The sequence below is a fragment of the Rhinoderma darwinii genome, chromosome 3 (assembly GCF_050947455.1).
Source record: "Rhinoderma darwinii isolate aRhiDar2 chromosome 3, aRhiDar2.hap1, whole genome shotgun sequence".
Classification (NCBI taxonomy): domain Eukaryota; kingdom Metazoa; phylum Chordata; class Amphibia; order Anura; family Rhinodermatidae; genus Rhinoderma; species Rhinoderma darwinii.
Window position 1 is genome coordinate 47,645,316 of NC_134689.1, and position 25,529 is coordinate 47,670,844.

General features: G+C 42.8%; 1 long non-coding RNA gene across 1 annotated transcript in view; it reads left to right on the forward strand.

Moving 5' to 3' along the window:
* Positions 1–4,430: 4,430 nt before the first annotated feature.
* LOC142750979 (uncharacterized) overlaps positions 4,431–25,529 on the forward strand; it is a 34,578-nt gene continuing 13,479 nt past the window's right edge. The window contains exons 1-2 of the long non-coding RNA XR_012882661.1: positions 4,431–4,605; positions 20,077–20,123. This is a non-coding gene — a long non-coding RNA (uncharacterized LOC142750979). The remainder of the gene's footprint in view (positions 4,606–20,076; positions 20,124–25,529) is intronic.

Here is a 25,529-nt window from a genome sequence, read left to right on the forward strand (position 1 = left end):
AGAATAGAGAGAAGGGACAGCCCTTTCCACAGAAAAAGTAAAAGAAATTCATACTTACCCGGCCGTTGCCTGGGTGACGCGTCCCTCTCTTGACATCCAGTCCGACCTCCCTGGATGACGTGGCAGTCCATGTGACCGCTGCAGGCTCTGATTCGCCTGTGATTGGCTGCAGCGGTCACATTGTCTGAAACTTCATCCCAGGAGGCCGGACTGGAGGAAGAAGCAGGGAGTTCTGGGTAAGTATGAACGTCTTTTTTTTTTTTACAGGTTGATCTATATTGTGATCGGAAGTCACTGTCCAGGGTGCTGAAACAGTTAGTGCCAATCGTTTAACTCTTTCAGCACCCTGGATAGTGACTATTTACTGACGTCGCCTAGCAACGCTCCCGTAATTACAGGTGCACACACGTAATTACGGGAGCCCCATAGACTTCTATGGGCCTGCCCGTGCCGTAATTACGGCCTGAAATAGGACATGTTCTATATTTTTCAACGGCACGGGCACCTTCCCGTAAGCATACGGGGAGGTACCCGTGGCCAATAGAAGTCCATGGGCCCGTAAAAATGTGCTGTAATTAGGGCCCGTAATTACGGGCGTTTTTACATTCGTGTGCATGGGGCCCTAGTAAATCCTCATCTGGTGATAACATCAACATCTACATACTCTATAAGTTGTTGTTGTTGTAAGTACATACAATAAGGCTGGGTTCACACTGAGTTTTTTGCCGGAGGAAAATCTGCCTCAAAATTCCGTTTGGCATATTTTGATCTTCCTGCACGCCGATTTTCACTGCGTTTTTCGCCCTCGGCCATTGAGCGCCACGAGCAAAAAAACGCAGCGAAATACGCTTCTGCAGCCTCCTATTGATGTCAATTTATTTGTGTTTTTGTGTTTTACTTTTTTATTTTTTCTTTCTTTGACTTCTCTATGGGGGCTGCCTATTTTTTTTCATCTCTGTATGTGTCGATTAACGACACATACAGACATGAAATACGGCACATACAACCCCATATAGAATGCGAACGGGAGCCGTTCCACTCCCTATAGCGTACGCCGTCTGTGTGGGAACGGCGCATGCGACGCTCCCACACAGACCAAAAGGAAGGCCTTCAGCAGAGCGACATCCGGTGCCATTTTCATGTGGACCGGAAGCTGCGGCCGGACAGTAAGACGACTACTTAAGGTCGCGGCTTCCAGCCATATGTTCAGACGGAGCGGAGCGGAGGCAGCAGCGGCAGCGGCAGGAGCAGGTAAGTTATGTTTGTGTATGTGATGTGTGTGTATGTTCGTGTTATACTGTGTGATTACCACTATCTAATCCTCCTACACTGTGCATTCGCTCAAAAAATGGCGGCACACAGTGTAGGAGGTTTGAACATTCAACCCCCTCCTTTCACCTGGAACTAGCTAGGATAAAGGAGGGGGGATTGTTTGAGGACACTAGAGCGAGTGTGTTTTCTCCAATTTTGCAGCATAAAGCAATGAGGTTGCTTTACCACATGCCAATGCTGCAATTTTGGGAATTGCTCCCTCTAGTGACCAGCACATGAAAATGTTATAAATTAGAATCAAATTTATAATATTTCCTGACTTGTGAAAAATTAAACAAATTAGTTAACAGTTATACTAACTGTTTAACTAAAAAAAAAAAAAACAATTTCTAGCAACACATTCCCTTGAACTCTTTCAGCACCCTGTACAGTGACTAGCGCTGAACAACCCTGCTCTTTCAGCACCATGGACAGTACCATGCTCGGCGCTCGGAAACACGGAATGCACACGGGAGTGCACACGGAAATCACACGGCCACTAAAACGGGCTCACGGACCCGTCAAAAACGGCCGTGAAAATGGTGATGGAAGTGTGTCCGAGATTGGAACCGTGTGCTTCCCGTGTGTACTCCGTGTACACTTCCGTGTTTCAGTTTCTGAGAGGAAACTGAAACCCGTTCACACTATGTACACGATATTGTGAGCGCCGCACATGCTATTCCCTGTCCAGCAGTACTCACTGTCCAGGGTGCTGAAAGAGTTACTGCCGATCAGTGCAGCCACTTAACTCTTTCAGCACCCTGGATAGAGACTACCGCTGGAAAGGGAATACCATGCACGGCGCTCACAATATAGATTAATGGTTCATTAAAAAAAACTGCAACATAAAAAAAAGTTACTACTTACCCAGAACTCCCTGCTTGCCTGCTTCTTCCTCAAGTCCGGCCTCCTGAGATGACATTTCAGACCATGTGACCAGGGGCGTAGCTAAAGGCTCATGGGCCCCGATGCAAAGTGACCCAACAATGCAGCATTAGCAGCCGGGGCGTCACTAAGGCTGGGTTCACACACCCTATTTACGGACGTAATTCGGGCATTTTAGCATTGAATTACGTCCGAAAATGCGGCTCAAAAGCTTTGGCAAACATCTGCCCATTCATTTGAATGGGTCTTACGATGTTCTGTGCCGACGGTCATTTTTTTTACGCGCCGCTGTCAAAAGGCGGCGCGTAAAAAAGACGCCCGCGTCAAAGAAGTGCCTGTCACTTCTTCAGACGTAAATGGAGCCGTTTTCCATGGACTCCATGGAAAAACAGCTCCAATTACGTCCGTAATGGACGCAGCGAAAGACGCCTGCACATGCCTTTACGGCTGAAATTACGGTGCTGTTTTCTCCTGAAAACAGCCCCATAATTTCAGCCGTAATGAACACTGCCGTGTGAACATACCCTCAGGGCTTAAAATGTCAGGGGAAATAGCCCTAATACATATGTGTCCGCCCAAAAAAAAATCTGTGTATAGGAGATAGCATAGCATATCTATAGCACTACGACCCTATAAACTATGGATAGGATTAGATACATTGGCTCAGCAGACAGTATCACACATGATAGGATTAGATACAGTGGCTCAGCAGACATTACCACACATGATAGGATTAGATACAGTGGCTCAGAAGGCAGTATCACACATGATAGGATTAGATACAGTGGCTCAGCAGACAGTATCACACATGATAGGATTAGATACAGTGGCTGAGCAGACAGTATCACACATGATCGGATTAGATACAGTGGCTCGGAAGGCAATTTCACACATGATAGGATTAGATACAGCGGCTCAGCAGACAGTATCACACATGATAGGATTAGAGATAGGGCCCAGCAGTATCACACATGATTGGATTCGATATAGGGCCCAGCAGACAGTATCACACATGATAGGATTAGATACAGTGGCTCAGCAGACAGTATCACACATAATAGGATTAGATACAGTGGCTGAGCAGACAGTATCACACATGATAGGATTAGATACAGTGACTGAGCAGACAGTATCACACATGATAGGATTAGATGCAGTGGCCCAGCAGACAGTATCACACATGATAGGATTAGATACAATGACTCAGCAGACAGTATCACACATGATAGGATTAGATACAGTTGCTCAGCAGACAGTACCACACATGATAGGATTAGATATGGTGGCTCAGAAGGCAGTTTCACACATGATAGGATTAGATACAGTGGCTCAGCAGACAGTATCACACATGATAGGATTAAATACAGTGGCTGAGCAGACAGTATCACACATGATCGGATTAGATACAGTGGCTCGGAAGGCAGTATCACACATGATAGGATTAGATTAATAACCAAGAAGGTCTCACAGGTATGGTAATTGGCTAGGTATCACCCTCAAGGCAAAAATGTTTTACCTCCAAAAATATCACTATAAGCTAGCGAAAACTCCACAATAACATAAGGAACCAAGAGAAAAAGGAGTCATAAACTATAGGTACACAAGAATATATGATTTTATTGTAACACTCAAAAGATACAAAAATATATAAAAACACAAGTACACAACGAGGTGTATAAAACTGAAAGTCAATAGGTGGATCAGGTATCAAACCACCTTCAACACGGGCATGCCATAAGTATAACAGTATCAGAGGTTCCGTTAGTAAATAAGTAGGTATATGGGGGAGAGAAAGCACCTAACCGTCACATACAAGTATTGCTGGTTCACTGTAACGGGTGCAGTGCAATCTCACCACCAGATAGTGCATCCAGGACAGCAGCAGATGAAAGTAACAACTACCGACTACTACCACACGAGTTACGTCTAACTGTTCAATTGCATGGTCCCAGAAATAGATCAAGGGAAAAAGGAGCCGGCCTGCTAGAGCCTAATGAACCACGCGTCCATTAAACAGAACCACTAATGTAGCAAAGCAAAAAAGATGAAGGCTTACCCATGGAGGTGTTTGTATAAGTGAAGTGACCCACCGAGTGTTGAGGCACCCCGACGCGCGTTTCGCGAGTATCGCTTCCTCAGGGGGTGTAGATTGCTGTGTGTCCTGTCCGTTTATATCGCCCCTGTATCTGTCTATGAATGTAATCAGCTGTGTCCCTTTCCTAGGTCCACGGCGCATGTGCGGAAGTGCTCGGGGTCACGCAACCTCCATCCGCCGTCGTCATACCAACACCGCGCCTGCGCGTCTCCAAGGAGACAGCGCAGGCGCAGGGCCAGCGGCAAGACGACGGGAGACAGAGACGAACACCCGGCATTCACGCTCCATGCGCAACCCCAGGGAAAGGGAATAGGGTAAGTGTTGCCGCCCGTGTCTATAGTCCTTACGTTCGCATCCCTTCCCTTGTACTATATCTGAGACCATACAATGTACAGGACTCGATTGTAAAGGACTCAACAGAAGTTAAAGAACTCCTATCTAGGTACTATGTGTCCTACAAAGTGAGGACCAGGAAAATAACAGCAAGGAGAGAATATAAATAATGAGAGAATGAAGCAATGAAAAAAATAATAAATACAAATAAAGTACATGTGACTAAGACATATATACATTCAAACACAACACAGTGTCTATCTGAAGGGATACAAATTGGCACATCCCTATGGAAGAATATGATATAAATTCAATCATATACAGGGTGAATACACATTCATAATAAATGAAAAATAAAAAATAATAATATATATATAGCAAAATAGTGTATATATAAAAATGATGAATAATAAATAAATTACATAAGTGCATAGTAATAGATATTAATATTAATAATAGTTCATAATAAAATACATAGGTGGGTGAGTGCATAAAAATGAAAAGTGTTGAAATACAAAATAGTGAAGGACCACACATAAATGAGTGACTAGCTGTCATCTCTACAAATCGACCGGATCATTGATAGCAGAATATCAGACGTCAATGATACGGTGATACATAGTAGAATGTACCATAGACCATCAATTACAAATAGTGAAAAAAACAAAAAACAAAACAAACACATATAGTGAACAAACCACTGTTCATTCACCGGCTAAGTACAGCAGAATAAACTAAATGGGAAGATCACCACGAAAAACCTATACACAACACAGCAATGTTATAATGATGTTGATAGAATACAATAGTCAGATGACTAGATACAGGATCTCCCTTCTCCGGTGTCTAACGTGGGTGATCAATTTGTCATACATCAGGATACTGTTGTTCGCGTCTTCCCTGACCATCCATGAAGTCAGCATGATACGAAGATAATTCAGCAACTAAACTCAGAAGCATCAAAAAGGCATAATTAATATCAAATGCAGGACAGAAAAAACACACATTTTTTTGGCCTCTATATCATAAAAAATTACTTAAAAATTTATGGTGGATAGATAGACTATTATAGGAAGGCGGAGAAACTCAACTGCTCATTTAATCCAAACGGGGTCAGGGTGCCTAGCGTGGTAATCCACCTACACTCTTTCTGTTCCAGGATCTTCTTTGCATTACCACCTCTGACACCACAATGCACCATATCTATCCCCCAGGCCATAAAGGTTTTGGGATCACAGCCATGGTGTACTTTGAAGTGTTTAGGGATAGTTTTTAGTAGTGACAGATCGTCAATATCTTTTGCAGCCCTAATGTCTCTAACATGCTCCCTGATCCGACACTACTTACAAGGGATGGTAGCAGTGTAGTGGGAAGTCCCAAAAATCAGCCATACAAACGGCGCTGTTCCCTATTCAAAGGATGTGAAATTGGTTCCTAGGTGCTGCATGGCAAGGAAGCACACAATCTAATAAATTGAAAGTTCTTTAATGATATCAAGGATACAAGCGACGCGTTTCGGAGCCGGACCGGCTCCTTCCTTAGGTATATTCACAAAGATAAATGAACTCAACAGGAGGTACAAACATTTATACAGAAAAAAACAACGGGAAAAAGACAATGGGAAAAGATCAAAGGTCAGACTGTCCGTCTAAGACGTCTTAGCACGACACCACCAGGTGAGCATATCACTACAACACTTTCCATTCCACATTGCTCATGGGTAATGCCCTATGTTTGCGCCATTTTTTCCCTTTCAGCTCCACTACCTACAAGGGGGCTGTGTGGCACTATCTATAGGGGGCATCTGTGAGTGGCAGGCTGATGGTTATTTTACTGTGAGTGGGGAGCTGATGGTCTGCAAGTGGTTTCCACCTCTGACCTCCAATTAAAATTAATAGGAGGCAGAAAATACCTGCGGCGCTCGTTTGGAATGCTTTTCTTGCAGTTTGTGCAGGGTTTTTTTTTTTTTTTTTTTTTTGCTTGCGTATGTTTCTTTTAAAAAAAGAAAAAAAAAATCCTCAAATAACGCTGTAAATTCAAAATCTGATTCAAAATTCCTGAAATCAGTGGGAGGCGGAGGCTTTTTTTTCCCACCAGCAGGAAAAATGCTCGTGGGAAAAAGAAGCGTCATGTAATTTTCTCAGGCGTTTCCGTCTCTGACTACTTTTGGCAGAGAAAGTGCTTTTGCAGCGATTTTTGCCCACAATGGCCGCGGCCGAAAAAAACACGGCAAATAGAGAGTGCAGGCAGGTCAAAATCTGACTCAAAATCCAAAAGGAATTTTGAGGCAGATTTTTCTGCCTGCATAAAACTCTGTGTGAACAGACCCTTATAATGGTTTTGCTTTTTTAGTTATTAGTGTTACAATTTTTTGTGTGTGTATTTTTACAGGTTTGGACATTGGACTAAGTCGGATTCGAGGATTACTTCGAGGACAGCGTTTTTATTTTCAGTAAATTGGTTAACGAGGGTTTGTGGGGGGGTTTATTTCATAAAATATTTTTTCTGTCTGTCTGTGTTTTTTTTGTAACTTTATTACTACTGCCTTAGAAATGGCGGTTGTCTGATAGACAGCGTCCATTACGAAGGCGGGTCTTAGTGTTAGCAGGTGAAGAGGCTAACACTAACCCACTATTATTACCCCGGTACTGAACGCCACCAAGGGTGCCGGGTACAAACCAGTGCCCGACCATTTAAAGTGCTCTACGGCACTGGGGCGGCAGAAGGCTGTTACTATTAGGGCTTATATACACGAACGTGTGTGTTTTGCGTACGTTGCAGTTCCGTGTGTGATCAGTGTTGGGGCGTGGCTGAGTGATTTTTGCGTGTATGGCATCATTATGACACGCGGTTTTGATGTTTAGAAAATGAAATGAAGGAGGTGGTTTCATTTTCCCATAATCTCTTGAACAACTGTTGCGCGAATCCCGCGCAGCACACGTAAGTGCGTCCGTGTGCTGTCCGTGATTTTCACACACCCAAAAATCGCTCAAGTATAGGACATGTCGTGAGTTTCACACAGCGGACACGCTGCGTGAAAAACACGGAATGTCTCAATGGCCCCATTGCCTTTCATAGGTCCGTGCGATGCGCGTAATTTTCACACGCGTATCACGGACGTAAAATACGCTCGTGTATATAAGGCCTTAGGATGGGAACGCCCAAAAACAGTGGGCCTTCCCACCCTGGTAATGCTAGGCTGCAGATGCTTTATTGTATCTGACTGGTTAAGAAAAATGGGGGGGACCCCTAGTCGTTTTTAAAAAAAATATATATATATAGAAAAAACAACATGGGGTCCCACCATTTTTCATAACCAGCTAGATACAATAAAGCAGCCGCAGCCTAGCATTACCAGGGTGGGAAGGCCCATTGTTTTTGGGCTTTCCCAGCCTAATAATACCAACCTGTGGCTGCCCCACTGCCCAACCGTCACTTCAGATGGTCGGGTACTGGATTGTACCCGGCGCCCCTGGTGGCAGTGGATACCGGGGTATTAATGGAGGGGGTTAGTGTTAACCTCTTCACCGGCTAACTCTAAGCCCTACCTGAGTATTGGACACTGTCTATTAGACACCAACACAGAAAAAATATTTTATTGAAATAACCCCCCCCCCCCCAACACAACACTCTTTAACAATTTTATTGAAAATAAATAGTCCTTTAATCCGAAGTAGTTCAATGGCCGAACGTGTAAAAAAACACAAAAAAAAACATTAGTAACACTAAGAGTTTGTTCACACGCTTAGCAAAAAATGCCTGAAAATATGAAGTTGTTTTCAAGGGAAAACAGCTCCTGATTTTCAGCCGTTTTTTAATTAACTAGGGTTTTTCGCTTCGTTTTGTTACGCCCGTTTTTTTTAGCTGTTTTTCTATTTAATCAAACTGCTCCAAAAACGGCTCAAGAAGTGACATGCATTTATTTTTCGCGGGCATTTTTTAAAGCGCCCGTTTTTCAAAACGGTCGCGTAAAAAACACCCCGTTGGAACATACAGTGGCGGATTAAGTAGACCATGGGCCCTGGGCTGTTACCCAAACTTGGGCCCCCCTTCCGCACCGCCGCCCTGCCACGCCGTAACTATTTTTAAAACTACCTTTTTGGGCAAGCATTAACAAATGGGTGTTACGATTCCCCTTGTCACAGAGCTGTGTCCCTACATACTGACAGTATCACACTGTGCAGGGACACATCCTCCTGACAAGGGGAATTGTCTATCAGTCCTGGACTGCAGAAAGACTTTTTGTGAAATACAAGGATTTCCTATAATAAACATGTCAGGAGAGGTGACAAAATATCTATAAATCTAGTGACTCACAGGTGACGACCTCTCAGATTCTAGTAGTTTTTTCCTCTTTTCTTCTCCATCCGGTCCAGAGCTCATGACGACTTCTCCCGGCCATGACTCATTTCTGCAGAATTTGCCACTCAGACGTCTCCTCACTTTTCCAACATTTCCACACCTATAAACGAAAATAAAGTTATCATGGTGCCACATACTGTGCCACTAAATATAATAGCACCAAACACTGCGCGCATGAATATAATAATACCACACACTGTAAAACACCACATACACACAGGCCACTGTACATAGTGCCACACACAGCCCCTGTAGATATTACACACCCCCATAGATATCGCCATACACAGCCCCCTCTATATATCACACATCCCCCCGTAGAGAGCGTTACACACAGCCCCTATAGATAGTGCTATACAGCCCCCCTGTAGAGAGCGCCACACAGCCCTCCCCCTCTTGTAAATAGCACTAAAAAGCCCCCCCTATAAAGAGCGCCACACACATACAGCTGTGGATAGCACTACACAGCCCCCCCCTTGTATATAGTGCTACACAGCCCTCCCCCTTTGTATATAGTGCCACACAGCGCTCCCCCTTGTATATAGTGCCACACAGCGCTCCCCCTTGTATATAGTGCCACACAGCGCTCCCCCTTGTATATAGTGCCTCACAGCGCTCCCCCTTGTATATAGTGCCTCACAGCGCTCCCCCTTGTATATAGTGCCACAAGGCTATGTACACATTTAAAAACTTTATATTATAATTATATATATATATATATATATATATATACATATACACTACCGTTCAAAAGTTTGGGGTCACCCAGACAATTTTGTGTTTTTCATGAAAACTCACACTTATATTTATCAAATGAGTTGCAAAATGACTAGAAAATATAGTCAAGACATTGACAAGATTAGAAATAATGATTTTTATTTGAAATAATAATTTTCTCCTTCAAACTTTACTTTTGTCAAAGAATGCTCCATTTGCAGCATTTACAGCATTGCAGACCTTTTGCATTCTAGCTGTTAATTTGTTGAGGTAATCGGGAGAAATTTCACCCCATGCTTCCAGAAGGCCCTCCCACAAGTTGGATTGGCTTGATGGGCACTTCTTGCGTACCATACGGTCAAGCTGCTCCCACAACAGCTCTATGGGGTTGAAATCTGGTGACTGCGCTGGCCACTCCATTACAGATAGAATACCAGCTGCCTGCTTCTTCCCTAAATAGTTCTTGCATAATTTGGAGGTGTGCTTTGGGTCATTGTCCTGTTGTAGGATGAAATTGGCTCCAATCAAGCGCTGTCCACCGGGTATGGCATGGCATTGCAAAATGGAGCGATAGCCTTCCTTATTCAAAATCCCTTTTACCTTGTACAAATGTCCCACTTTACCAGCACCAAATCAACCACAGACCATCACATTACCTCCACCATGCTTGACAGATGGCGTCAGGCACTCTTCCAGCAAAATGGAGCGATAGCCTTCCTTATTCAAAATCCCTTTTACCTTGTACAAATGTCCCACTTTACCAGCACCAAAGCAACCCCAGACCATCACATTACCTCCACCATGCTTGACAGATGGCGTCAGGCACTCTTCCAGCATCTTTTCAGTTGTTCTGCGTCTCACAAATGTTCTTCTGTGTGATCCAAACACCTCAAACTTCGATTCGTCTGTCCATAACACTTTTTTCCAATCTTCCTCTGTCCAATGTCTGTGTGCTTTTGCCCATATTAATCTTTTCCTTTTATTAGCCAGTCTCAAATATGGTTTTTTCTTTGCCACTCTGCCCTGAAGGCCAGCATCCCGGAGTCGCCTCTTCACTGTAGACGTTGACACTGGCATTTTGCGGGTACTATTTAATGAAGCTGCCAGTTGAGGACCTGTGAGGCGTCTATTTCTTAAACTAGAAACTCTAATGTACTTGTCTTGTTGCTCAGTTGTGCAGCGGGGCCTCCCACTTCTCTTTCTACTTTGTTCAGAGCCTGTGTTTGCTGTCCTCTGAAGGGAGTAGTACACACCGTTATAGGAAATCTTCAGTTTCTTGGCAATTTCTCGCATGGAATAACCTTTATTTCTAAGAACAAGAATAGACTGTCGAGTTTCACATGAAAGCTCTCTTTTTCTAGCCATTTTGAGAGTTTAATCGAACCCACAAATGTAATGCTCCAGATTCTCAACTAGCTCAAAGGAAGGTCAGTTTTATAGCTCCTCTAAACAGCAAAACCGTTTACAGCGGTGCTAACATAATTGCACAAGGGTTTTCAAGTGTTTTCTAATCATCCATTAGCGCCTTCTAACACAGTTAGCAAACACAATGTACCATTAGAACACTGGAGTGATGGTTGCTGGAAATGGGCCTCTATACACCTATGTAGATATTGCATTAAAAACCAGACATTTGCAGCTAGAATAGTCATTTAGCATATTAACAATGTATAGAGTATATTTCTGATTAATTTAATGTTATCTTCATTGAAAAAAACTGTGCTTTTCATGCATAAATAAGGAAATTTCTAAGTGACCCTAAAATTTTGAACGGTAGTACATATATATATATATATATGTAATGACGGGGTAGGGAGACAGACATGTGAGCCCTAATCTACCCGCCACTCAGTCCCTGCCTACTTGCAACGACCCGTCCTAGGCGACGGGGTACAACTGGGCGACGGTCCCTACGCTCAGTAAGTGAACGACAGACAAACAGACAAGGGTACACAGAAGCTAGGGAAACGGGGCAGATGCCCACGGAAACACCGTGAGCAACGAGAGTAGTGAACGAGCCGAGTCAAACCAGGAGTGCACGAGGTACAAAACGCTGAGCAGGAGAGTGGTCAGTAAGCCAAGGTCAATAACAAGCAGAGGATCAGTAGTTCAAGCAGCAGCAGCAGAGCCAGGAAACAAGCAGAGCAGAATCACAGGCAAAGGAGGAACAGGAAAGGCAGGTATAAATAGACAGTGGGCGGGACCTAGCTCCGTCTGGCCAGGCTGTGATAGGCTCTCCCACTCCTAAGCCTGCCATCCTGAGTGGTGGAAGATGGAGTCAGTCTCACAGACATAGGAGCAGGTGCAGACAGATTACCCACGGGCGTCGACACAGAAGCTGTGTCTGGCAGATTCTTTACAATATATATATATATATATATATATATATATATATATATATATATATATGTACATATATATATATATATATATATATATATAATGTATGTGTGTGTATCAGTGTGATTGATTGATTTTATTAAAAAATATTTTTACTTTTTGAGATACAGCTGCTTTGTATCCTGTATCCGTCAGTTCAGCAGGACTGACAGGATCAGTGACATGCAGGATCCACCTCAAATCTATCACATCTAAGATTATAATTTAGCGCAGGGCCCGTTTCACTGATCCCGTCAGTCCTGCTGACCTGACGGATGCAGGATACAAAGCAGCTGTATCTCAAAAAGTGAAAATATTTTTTAATAAAATGTAATTACAAAGTTGCACCAAACACACATTTTTATTAAAAGAAATATATATATATAATAACTGCTGAGAGCTCTATGAGGGGGGGGGGAGTTATACTGCAAGGGGGTCTAACCATCTGACTGCAGGCAGAGGGCTCTAGGAATAATCCCCCCTTCCCCCATAGGGTCCTCAGTAGTTACTATACTGCAAGGGGGCGGGGGTTGAGCGTCTAATTGACTGAAGAGAGCTCTATGGGGGGGAAACTATTATCCCCCCCATAGAGCTAGCTGCCGTCAGTTAGATGGTTAGCCCTCCCCCTTACTGCATAATCCCCCACGTAGCCTCAGCCAGTGACTTTAATGTTAGTTGGGCAGGAGGATAAACCGGCAGCCAGTACTAACCTCAGCGACGGTGACCGCCCGCCCGACTCTTCTCTTCCAGCTTTTCTTCCAGCTTTGGAGTAACAGAACAGCCGTCCGTCGCTGTTCTGTTACTCAATGGCGGCGCCCGCAGTGTTAGAGAGGCGTGTCCTAAGCACTAGCAGACGTGCTTAACGCCTGCTACTTACCCCTATCCTGGCCAATTCCCTGCTCCTTCTCCCCATCTCTGTAGCGGCAGTTTGCTGTGCTAGCGCGCTGAATAGTTTTATAAGACTATGTGCGGTTCGGGCTGCCATAGGCCCCCTGGGAGCATCGGGCCCCGGACGGCCGCCCGTACCGCCCATATGATAATCCGCCACTGGAAACATAACGCCATTTTTCCCATTGAAATCAATGGGCAGATGTTTGGAGGTGTTCTGCTTCCAATTTTTCGGGTGTTTTTCAGCCACTTACGGTCCAAAAAATGTCCGAAAATAAACCGTGTGAACATACCCTAATAGCTAAAAAAAAGAAAAAACATTATTATACTTACCTTCCTTGCTCTGTGACAGTAAACTAAGCAGTAATAGCTCTAAGCTGTCCATTGGTTAGTTTACATCACGTGATCCAAGGTTACCTCAGTTCATTGGCCTACTTTTAAAAGTAGGACAATGTACTGATGTAACCAGTGGGGCGTAATTTGCTCCAGTCGGGAAAGGAGTCTTTTTGTTAAAAAAAATAAAAATAAACTGTGACCTAATCAATGATAGCGGAAATAGGCACCAGTGTTCATGTGGGGGACAAGGGAGGGAATTTTAATGGGGCAGCACTGAGCATTTCTTTTAGGGTCAGTTCAAACGTTGCGTAAACACTGCAGATTTTCCACAATGGATTTCATTGCGAATAATCTACAGAACAATACAGTAGCAGCAGAGTGGATGAGATTTGAACAAATCTCATCCACACTCAGCATAAAAAAAACACCAAAAAACATTGATAAATTGACCTGCAGTGCATTTCTTTAATCCGCAAGCATGTCAATTTTTAGGCTGGGTTCACACGACCTATTTTCAGGCGTAAACGAGGCGTATTATGCCTCGTTTTACGTCTGAAAATAGGGCTACAATACGTCGGCAAACATCTGCCCATTCATTTGAATGGGTTTGCCGACGTACTGTGCAGATGACCTGTAATTTACGCGTCGTCGTTTGACAGCTGTCAAACGACGACGCATAAATTGACTGCCTCGGCAAAGAAGTGCAGGGCACTTCTTTGCAACGTAATTTGAGCCGTTCTTCATTGAACTCAATGAAGAACAGCTCAAGATTTACGAGCGTCACAGACGCCTCGCATAATACGAAGAGGAGCTTTTACGGCTGAAACGAGGCAGCTGTTTTCTCCTAAAAACAGTCTGTCTTTTCAGACGTAAAAGCCTCTCATCGTGTGCACATACCCATACTGTGGGATTGCTGGTATTCTGTTGCAGGTTTTGCCCATTGAATTCATTGGGGAGGAAGGACATTATAACCCATTCCTTTCCATTTAAATGGCACGATCAATCTATCCCATATCTAGGTATAGAGCTAACCTCGTCAATCAAGGCCTTGATTGATAAGAACTTTAAGCCTCTAATCGTTCAACTTCAGAAAGATTTAGATCATATGAGTAAATCTGAACCATCCTGGTGTGGTAGAATTGCATTATATAAAATGATGACCTTACCTGTTATACTATATAAATCACGAACAATTCCCATTCTTATCCCCCTCCATATAATAAACCAACTACATAAACAAATGTCTAACTTTATCTGGTCGGGCAAAAAACCAAGGATAGCTTTAAAAACGATGGCACAACATAAATCTGATGGAGGTTTTAGTGTTCCGAATCTGAAGTTATATCACCATGCTGCCATACTAGACCAACTCAAAGAATGGTGGCTCCCTCATTCTGATAAGAAATGGGTAGACATAGAAAAAGCTTCCCTAGGAGTAGATAACTTAAAAAATATAATGTACTCAAAAGCCATTAAATATAGGCCAGAACACAGCTCCACATCTACAGTACGCGCTACTTTACAAATTTGGAACAATTTTACTAAATATAAACATCTTGATATGCCTACCAAAATAGAGAAAATCCCATTCCAAATCTTGAATGACTTTCTTCCAGATCTAGACATAAACAGCTGGATAAACGCAGGCTTAACATATATAGATGATCTATATGTGGAAAATAATCTATGTTGCTTCTCTGACTTATCATTCAGATACAAACTAGATAAAACTGAATTCTACAAATTTCTGCAGATAAGAACGATTATGAGAGAAATTCCATATCCATTACTCTCCCTACCTATGCCGGCTTCTACGTACTTAAATAACCAATTAAAAACAATTAAAGGTATTCACACGTTTTATCAGATTGGTTCCCAATCACTTACCTTTGAAAATCAAACACATATATCTAAATGGCATAGAGATCTGAACGGCCAATTTTCAAGAGACCAGTGGTTAAGAGCATTCTCCATCTCTCTTAAATCCTCTTCCTGTACTAATCATCAAGAATTATATTATAAAATATTCTATAGATGGTATCTCACTCCATATAAACTTTCCAGAATATATAGTGATGCATCGCCCCAATGTTGGAGAGGTTGTAACCATTTGGGATCCATACTTCACATATTTTGGGAATGTCCTTTATTATTAACCTTTTGGCAATCAATTAGCACACTACTAAATGAGATTACAACTCAAAATATCAACCTCACGCCGGAACTTGGGTTACTACGGCTTGGAATTGATGTTATTCCCAAACAATTCCAAATTGTAATATGTCATATATTAATATCTGCCACATCAGCTGTAGCGTTCAGATGGAAAACATGTAACGTCCCGACCATCACAGACATCATTAAAAAAGTCAATACAAACTATCAATATGAATATATTTATGCCTGTAGCATACAAAGACATGACCGGTTCTGTAGAGATTGGATGTGTTGGAATAATTCTGTATATGCCGTACCTCTCCCTTTCTAGTGGGAGCTCATACGTTGTCTATTGTATACATTTTATTTTTTCTTTATGATGACCTGTATACGTTCTTCACAACATTTATTTTATTTACCTTTCTTTTATTATCCATATTATTTTGAATCCCATTTTCTCAAAATGTTAAAACTTATAGGTTAATTATTATTTGAGACTAACTATTTACTTCTAAAAAACACCGAAAAAGGCCATACTTACAAATGGACACAGCCAGGCCAGAAATGCTGATGAAAGGGCGAGCAGGTGCTTTAAATAATAAAAGCCACTCCCACTAGTCTTGAGGGGAGTGGTGTGTGGTGCATGGGATGTGTAGTAAGAAATAATAAATGAATAGTGTGTGTGCAAGTGTAATACTATAAGTGAAATATAGGGGGCAGTAATAAATGAAGTGCCTCAATAGAAATAAATGGATAATGGGGTGCAAGTGAGTGAAACATGGAGGGATAGTGTGTACGTCATGAGGCACAACGTGTATAGCCAGGTAGAAGCCTATTTGTGACGCCTTGATAATTCATAGAGCGGGCTACCCTGCTTGCTATGCCAAACAACAACACACCATGCTCTCCCAGCATCAAAGACCCGGCTGTGTCCAAGAGAAGCGAATATACATAATAATGAAAAATACCTGGGGTATTGGTAATCATTTTGGCCAAAAGGACGCAAGCTCGCAATCCACGACAAGGATCCCCAGACTTGCGAGTCCCTAAATCCTAAACTGGAACAGAACGTTCCTGATGCACAAACAGAACCGATAAAAACACAGGGACATATACAAAAAAACACCGAAAAAGGCCATACTTACAAATGGACACAGCCAGGCCAGAAATGCTGATGAAAGGGCGAGCAGGTGCTTTAAATAATAATAGCCACTCCCACTAGTCTTGAGGGGAGTGGTGTGTGGTGCATGGGATGTGTAGTAAGAAATAATAAATGAATAGTGTGTGTGCAAGTGTAATACTATAAGTGAAATATAGGGGGCAGTAATAAATGAAGTGCCTCAATAGAAATAAATGGATAATGGGGTGCAAGTGAGTGAAACATGGAGGGATAGTGTGTACGTCATGAGGCACAACGTGTATAGCCAGGTAGAAGCCTATTTGTGACGCCTTGATAATTCATAGAGCGGGCTACCCTGCTTGCTATGCCAAACAACAACACACCATGCTCTCCCAGCATCAAAGACCCGGCTGTGTCCAAGAGAAGCGAATATACATAATAATGAAAAATACCTGGGGTATTGGTAATCATTTTGGCCAAAAGGACGCAAGCTCGCAATCCACGACAAGGATCCCCAGACTTGCGAGTCCCTAAATCCTAAACTGGAACAGAACGTTCCTGATGCACAAACAGAACCGATAAAAACACAGGGACATATACAAAAAAACACCGAAAAAGGCCATACTTACAAATGGACACAACCAGGCCAGAAATGCTGATGAAAGGGCGAGCAGGTGCTTTAAATAATAAAAGCCACTCCCACTAGTCTTGAGGGGAGTGGTGTGTGGTGCATGGGATGTGTAGTAAGAAATAATAAATGAATAGTGTGTGTGCAAGTGTAATACTATAAGTGAAATATAGGGGGCAGTAATAAATGAAGTGCCTCAATAGAAATAAATGGATAATGGGGTGCAAGTGAGTGAAACATGGAGGGATAGTGTGTACGTCATGAGGCACAACGTGTATAGCCAGGTAGAAGCCTATTTGTGACACCTTGATAATTCATAGAGCGGGCTACCCTGCTTGCTATGCCAAACAACAACACACCATGCTCTCCCAGCATCAAAGACCCGGCTGTGTCCAAGAGAAGCGAATATACATAATAATGAAAAATACCTGGGGTATTGGTAATCATTTTGGCCAAAAGGACGCAAGCTCGCAATCCACGACAAGGATCCCCAGACTTGCGAGTCCCTAAATCCTAAACTGGAACAGAACGTTCCTGATGCACAAACAGAACCGATAAAAACACAGGGACATATACAAAAAAACACCGAAAAAGGCCATACTTACAAATGGACACAGCCAGGCCAGAAATGCTGATGAAAGGGCGAGCAGGTGCTTTAAATAATAAAAGCCACTCCCACTAGTCTTGAGGGGAGTGGTGTGTGGTGCATGGGATGTGTAGTAAGAAATAATAAATGAATAGTGTGTGTGCAAGTGTAATACTATAAGTGAAATATAGGGGGCAGTAATAAATGAAGTGCCTCAATAGAAATAAATGGATAATGGGGTGCAAGTGAGTGAAACATGGAGGGATAGTGTGTACGTCATGAGGCACAACGTGTATAGCCAGGTAGAAGCCTATTTGTGACGCCTTGATAAGTATGGCCTTCTTCGGTGTTTCTGTATATGTCCCTGTGTTTTTATCGGTTCTGTTTGTGCATCAGGAACGTTCTGTTCCAGTTTAGGATTTAGGGACTCGCAAGTCTGGGGATCCTTGTCGTGGATTGCGAGCTTGCGTCCTTTTGGCCAAAATGATTACCAATACCCCAGGTATTTTTCATTATTATGTATATTCGCTTCTCTTGGACACAGCCGGGTCTTTGATGCTGGGAGAGCATGGTGTGTTGTTGTTTGGCATAGCAAGCAGGGTAGCCCGCTCTATGAATTATCAAGGCGTCACAAATAGGCTTCTACCTGGCTATACACGTTGTGCCTCATGACGTACACACTATCCCTCCATGTTTCACTCACTTGCACCCCATTATCCATTTATTTCTATTGAGGCACTTCATTTATTACTGCCCCCTATATTTCACTTATAGTATTACACTTGCACACACACTATTCATTTATTATTTCTTACTACACATCCCATGCACCACACACCACTCCCCTCAAGACTAGTGGGAGTGGCTTTTATTATTTAAAGCACCTGCTCGCCCTTTCATCAGCATTTCTGGCCTGGCTGTGTCCATTTGTAAGTATGGCCTTTTTCGGTGTTTTTTTGTATATGTCCCTGTGTTTTTATCGGTTCTAACTATTTACTTCTACCTGCGAGTAGAACTGTTATACACATATATTTTCTGATGTCTCAACTGTTTAATAAAGACATATTGAAAAAGAATTCATTGGGGAGGTAAAACCTGCAACAATTAGCACATGTTGCGATTTTTGCGGTGGAAAAGTTGCGTTATCAGGGGCGTTAGCACTAAAAGTGCCTAGGGCAGTACCAACTCCAAATACGGCCCTTCCCGTAGTCATGGCAATGCGTCCCTCTGTTGTCCTGCAGCCCGGCCTACTGGGATAACGTTTCAACCCATGTGACTGCTAAATTCTTCAATTGGCTGCAGCAGTCACATGGGATGAAACAACATCCCTGGGGGCCGGGTTGGACACAGAAGCAGAGAGATCTGGTAAGTATAGTCTTTGTTTTTTTCTGAGTAGCGATTTTTGCGGCGGAATAGCAGCTTCTCTGCCACAAAAATCGCAACATCTGCTATATGTTGTGGGTTTTACTTCCCCATGGAATTCAATGGAGAAAACCAGCAGCAGAAAAGCAGCGATTTCGCAGCATAAATTAATATTAAGCGGATTAAAAAAACGCACTGCAGGTCAATTTATGAACAGTTTTTCAGCAAAATTTTTCTCCAGTGTCTGGATGAAATTTGTTCATAACTCATCCACTCTGCTGCTACTGTAATACGCTAGAGATTTTCTGCAATGAAATACGTTACAGAAAATCTGCAGCATTTACGCTATGTTTGGACATTCCCTTATATTTCCACTTCTAGGCCCTTGACTTACCTTAGCACCAAGTGACCATGTAACACCCGATGGCACAGTGGAGGGTGTGCTTTGTTTTTTTAATAGTACAGTGGGGGCCTTTTAGTCTTTGGAAACATGTCAGTTCTGAGCCTGTGAGACATTTGTAGGAGAAGTAGGAGGACATCTCACAGCAATACAAGTCACATGGCTGTGCGCAGCCCATTTTTCCCGCACTCTATTACATGCCCTTAGTTGGCTGAGCTTTTCATCATCTATGTTCCATCGAATGATTGAAGCAGTGCTCTGGATTATTAACAATTCTCTAGCACTTTCCTGGTGACTAACACAAGGACGGCCACCAGAGGGCGCAGTATCCCACCTAATTCTGTAACTGCAAGAGTGAGATTATTTGAGAACAGAATTACAAGACTGTGTGCAATGATGTGGTCCTCTATGTTCAATAAAGTTCTCACTCAAGGTACCTGCACCGTACTATAATAAGAGTCATCATAATCATAAATGCAGAATTCTATCAAAGCTCCTAACAAAGCTTTTCTCACAGGTAGATCAATTCAAGTATGGGCAGAGAATAATACGAAACACACAGTGGTAAGTGTATCATGCAGATTCCGAAAAGCCCCTACAGATTTTATTTATACACACAGAGTTATTGTATAAACATAATGTTGTTATCATATTCAATATTCAAATATGAGCCACCCGTCCTTCAGCTTGGCCAATCAGCAACACGCGATTCCCTCTAGAGCAAACGTTAAATTGTAACAGAATGCCAACGGTGCTACCTACCCAAAGTTGGCTGCACTCCCAGAAAGTTAATATTAGTAAGTTCAATAACAAGGAATTAACCCTTATACTCTCACATTTTGCCCTCCTTTTGTTATTAACTTACTTTGTCATGGTGGCCTGTACAGGAACCTACCTATCATGAGTTATACTGGATACTGTGGTATGGCACTGGTGTACAGGGGTAGCCGGGTAAACTGTGGGATCATCAAACTTGCCTTGAGATCCTTCCCCACTGATCAGCTGCAAATCATTCATCTAAAAAACAAATTAAGTCTATTTCGGCCACACATAAGACTATTCCTTCCTAACCCCGTCTTACCCTACATAACTAAGTTAAAACAATCTAGAAAGGTGTCTTATTTTACAGAAGATGTAGCATTTTAAACAAGTGAGAAGTATAAGAATAATTGAAATTACATAAGTATAGGGTGGAAAATGCGGATGAAAAGTCCTTTTGCCGTTGTGGACCAGGGCAGTACTACTGGTACTGCCGTCAGGGGCCCGGCCACAATGATGAAAAAATAGGGGCCTGCCGCTTCTCAGTTGCTTTAAACATTTGAATGAGGGTCCCAGCATTAGTCACTTGGAGAAGGGAACGGACCCTGCAATATAATATAGCCTGATTCTTACTCTGAAGTAACTAACGTTGGGGCCCTGAGAGGACTTACAGAAGAAGAAGATGCAGCATGAGAAGCAGAAGCTACGTAATTCCCAGGCTAACCACAATTCAAGGAGCTGGACTCCTAGCATCATAGTTATCAATGCTGCTAGGAGTCCCAGCCTCTCCGCGAGAATACTGCCCCATACTGTAAATTATGTTTTCAGTACAGGACCGGGGACAGTATTCCCACGGGACGGGAGGGACTCCTATGATTATAGATAACTGTTATGCTAGAAACCCGGCTCCCTGATCTCTGTTCGGTCCTGGAAATATGGCTGATACACGCAGTGGCGGATTAAGGAGACCATAGACCCTGGGCTGTTCCCCAAGCTTGGGCCCCCTCTCTCCACCACCGCCCTGCCACGCCGTGTCTATATTAAACACCACCATCTATGGATCCAGTGACTCACACGAGATTTCTTCTCTGATGGGAGTCGTTCTCTTTTCTTCTCTTCACCATTTGACACAGACCGTTATGGAGACTTCTCCTGATGACTGCAGAGTTTCCTGATGAGAAATCTTTGCCCCTCGATTCTGCAGCCATTATCAGCGTCTATAGCAACACAAAAATTCTGAAACGAAACACCTTAAATTGTTTTATACATCAGACCAAACCCCTAAGCAAATTAAGACCCCAGGCCCATACATTAATTCAGACCAATAAATTCAGTCCCCAAGTGGTAACTAAACTTTTAAAAAACTTTTGTCGTGTCATAGTGATATGTCAGATATACACTATAAGCACCACACACTATATAGACTTACACTATAAACACACTATATACACTATACACATGCTATATAGACTTACACTATATACACACACCACACACTATACACATACCACACACTATCCAAAAAAGAGAACGTGAAGCAGCACTCAAATAAAGTGAATTTATTCATCCAACATGGAACCACACCGTTTCACCTCCTCTATGAAGGCATTTTCTTGAAAATGCCTTCATAGAGGAGGTGAAACGGTGTGGTTCCAGGTTGGATGAATAAATTCACTTTATTTGAGTGCTGCTTCACGTTCTCTTTTTTGGATATCTAACACATAAGGAGAGGTCACTCCTTTATTTTTTAAGCTTTGCACCAGCCTAGTCAGGCATTTGTTCACAGTGCTGCTCCAATCCTCTGCTTTTTTCATACCACACACTATATAGACTTACACTATATACACACACCACACACTATATAGACACACACTGTACACATACCACACACTATATAGACTTACACTATATACACTATATAGACTATACATACACCACACCACTATACACATACTACACACTATATAGACTTACACTATATATACATACACTACATACACTATATGCACACTATATACACACACTATATGCACTATACACACACTATATGCACTATACACACACTATATTCACTATACGCACACACACTATATACACTATACACACACATTATATACACTATCCACACACTATACACTATATGCACACTTCTTGCAGTATACACACACACTATATGCACTATACACACACTATAGACATACACACACTCAGGGGCGTAACTAGGAAAGACTGGGCCCCATAGCAAAGTTTTGACTGGGGCCCCCCCTCCCCTGGGTATCACACAACCCCCCCTTACAGATAGTGCCTCCCTATAGATTCCGCCACACAGCGCCCCTATAGATAGCACCATACAGCCCCCGTAGATAGCGGCATACACAGCCCCCTGTAGATAGCGCCATACAGCCCCCCCTGTAGATAATGCCATACTGTCCTCTCCCTATAGATAACGCCATACAGCCCCCCCTGTAGATGACGCCATACAGCTTACCCCCTGTAGATAACGCCATACAGCCCCCTGTAGATAACGCCATACAGCCCCCTGTAGATAATGCCACATAGCCCCCCCCCCCGTAGATAACGCCATACAGCCTCCCCACTGTAGATAACACCATACAGCCCCCTGTAGATAACGCCATACAGCCCCCTGTAGATAATGCCATACTGCCCCCCCTGTAGATAACGCCATACAGGCCCAAACCCCTCCTGTAGATAACGCCATACTGCCCCCAACCCCCCAAAAAAACAAAAAGAAAAGGCCTATAATTTGTCCTACAAAAGAGATGTATCCCCTATCCACAGGATAGGGGATATATGTGTGATCGCTGGCAGCGATAAGGAGAACGGGGGACCGAAAGTCCCTCGAAGTTCTCCATGACAAACCTCGGACTTTCGGGGTCTGCGCAGTTCAATAAAAATGAAAGGAGCGCTGATCACGCATGCGCACAAGCGCGACCGGTGCACAATTAATTTCTATGAAGCTGCCGACAGATCCCGGAGTCTGAGGTTTGTCATGGAAAACTTTGCGGGACTTTCGGTCCCCCGTTCTCCTTATCGCTGGACGTCCCAGCGATCACACATGTATCCCCTATCCTGTGGATAGGGGATGCATGTCTTTTGTAGGACAACCCCTTCAGTGGCGTCCCACTGTAGCAGCCATAGCGGCTGCTAGCGGAGCTTCCGGCCACCAGGGGGGCACTCCCTCATGCTGCGGGCCACGTAGCAGCCGATACGGCTGCTACAGCGGTAGTTACGCCACTGCACACACTATATGCACTATACACACACTATATGCACTATACACACACACACACTATATGCATTATACACACTATGCACTATACACATACAATATGCACTATACACACACACTATATGCACTATGCACACACACACACACACACACGCACACACTATATGCACTATACACACACACGCACACTATATGCACTATACACACACACTATATGCACTATACACACACACCATATGCACTATACACACACCATATGCACTATACACACAGACACTATATGCATTATACACACACACACACTATATACACTATATACACACTATATAGACTATACACACACTATATGCACTATACACACACTATATGCGCTATACACACACACACTATATGCACCATACATACACTATACACACTACATGCACTATACACACACACTATATGCACTACACACACACTATATGCACTATACACTCACACTATACACACACTATATGCACTATCTACACACACTATATGCACTCTATATGCACTATACACACACACTATACACACACTATATGCACTATACACACACTATATACACTATACACACACTATACACACACGCTATATGCACATACACTTTATGCGCTATATACACACACACACTATATGCACTATATACACACATGCACTATACACACCTGCACTATACACACAAATGCACCATACACACACTATATACACTATACACAAACACTGTATACACACTATATGCACTATACACACACACAAACACTATATGCACTATACACACACTATATGCACTATACACATATACACATTATATGCACTATACACACATGCACTATACACACACTATATACACTCACGCACTATACACAATACACTCACTATATGCACCATACACACTATACACATATAAACACACTATATGCACTATACACACACTATATGCACTATACACACATACTATATGCACTCTACACACACTATATGCACTATACACACACTATATGCACTATACACACACAATATATGCACTATACACACACACTATATTCCCTATACACACTATGCACACACTATATGCACTATACACACACTATATGCACTATATACACACACTATATACACTATATACACACACTATATGCGCTAAACACACACACTATATGTACTACACACTCACTATACACACACACTATATGCACTATAAACACACATACACACACTATATGCACAGACACACTATATGCACACAATATGAACTATACACACACTATATGCACTATACACACACACTATATACATTATACACACACACTATATACACTATACACACACCATATACACTGTACACACACTATATGCACTATACACACACACTATATGCACTATACACACACACTATATTCACAATACGCACACTATACACACACACTATATACACTATACACAAATACACACTATATGCACACAAATGCACTATACACACACTATATGCACCATACTCACACACCCACACACTATATACACACTATATGCACTATACCCACACACTATATGCACTATACATAAACACGGTATATGCACTATACACACTATATGCACTATACACACACTATATGCACTATACACACACACACTATATACACTATACACAGTGGTGTAGCTATAGGGGTCGCAGCGGTCACAGTTGCGACCGGGCCCCTAAGCCTACCTGCGCTAACTGTAGAATATATTTTTTAAACTTTTATTTGCGGTGATGCCGGCACTAGGCAGGGCCCTCACGTGACGTCACGATCACATGATACACTCAGTGTACCATGTGACATCACGTGAAGGGCGTTCCAGGCATTCAGGAAGAGAAGCGTGGTGCGGATGGAGGAAGAGAGCCTGGATGCCTGGATTCACTGGAAGTTGGAGCCGATCAACACAAGACCTGGTGAGGGGGC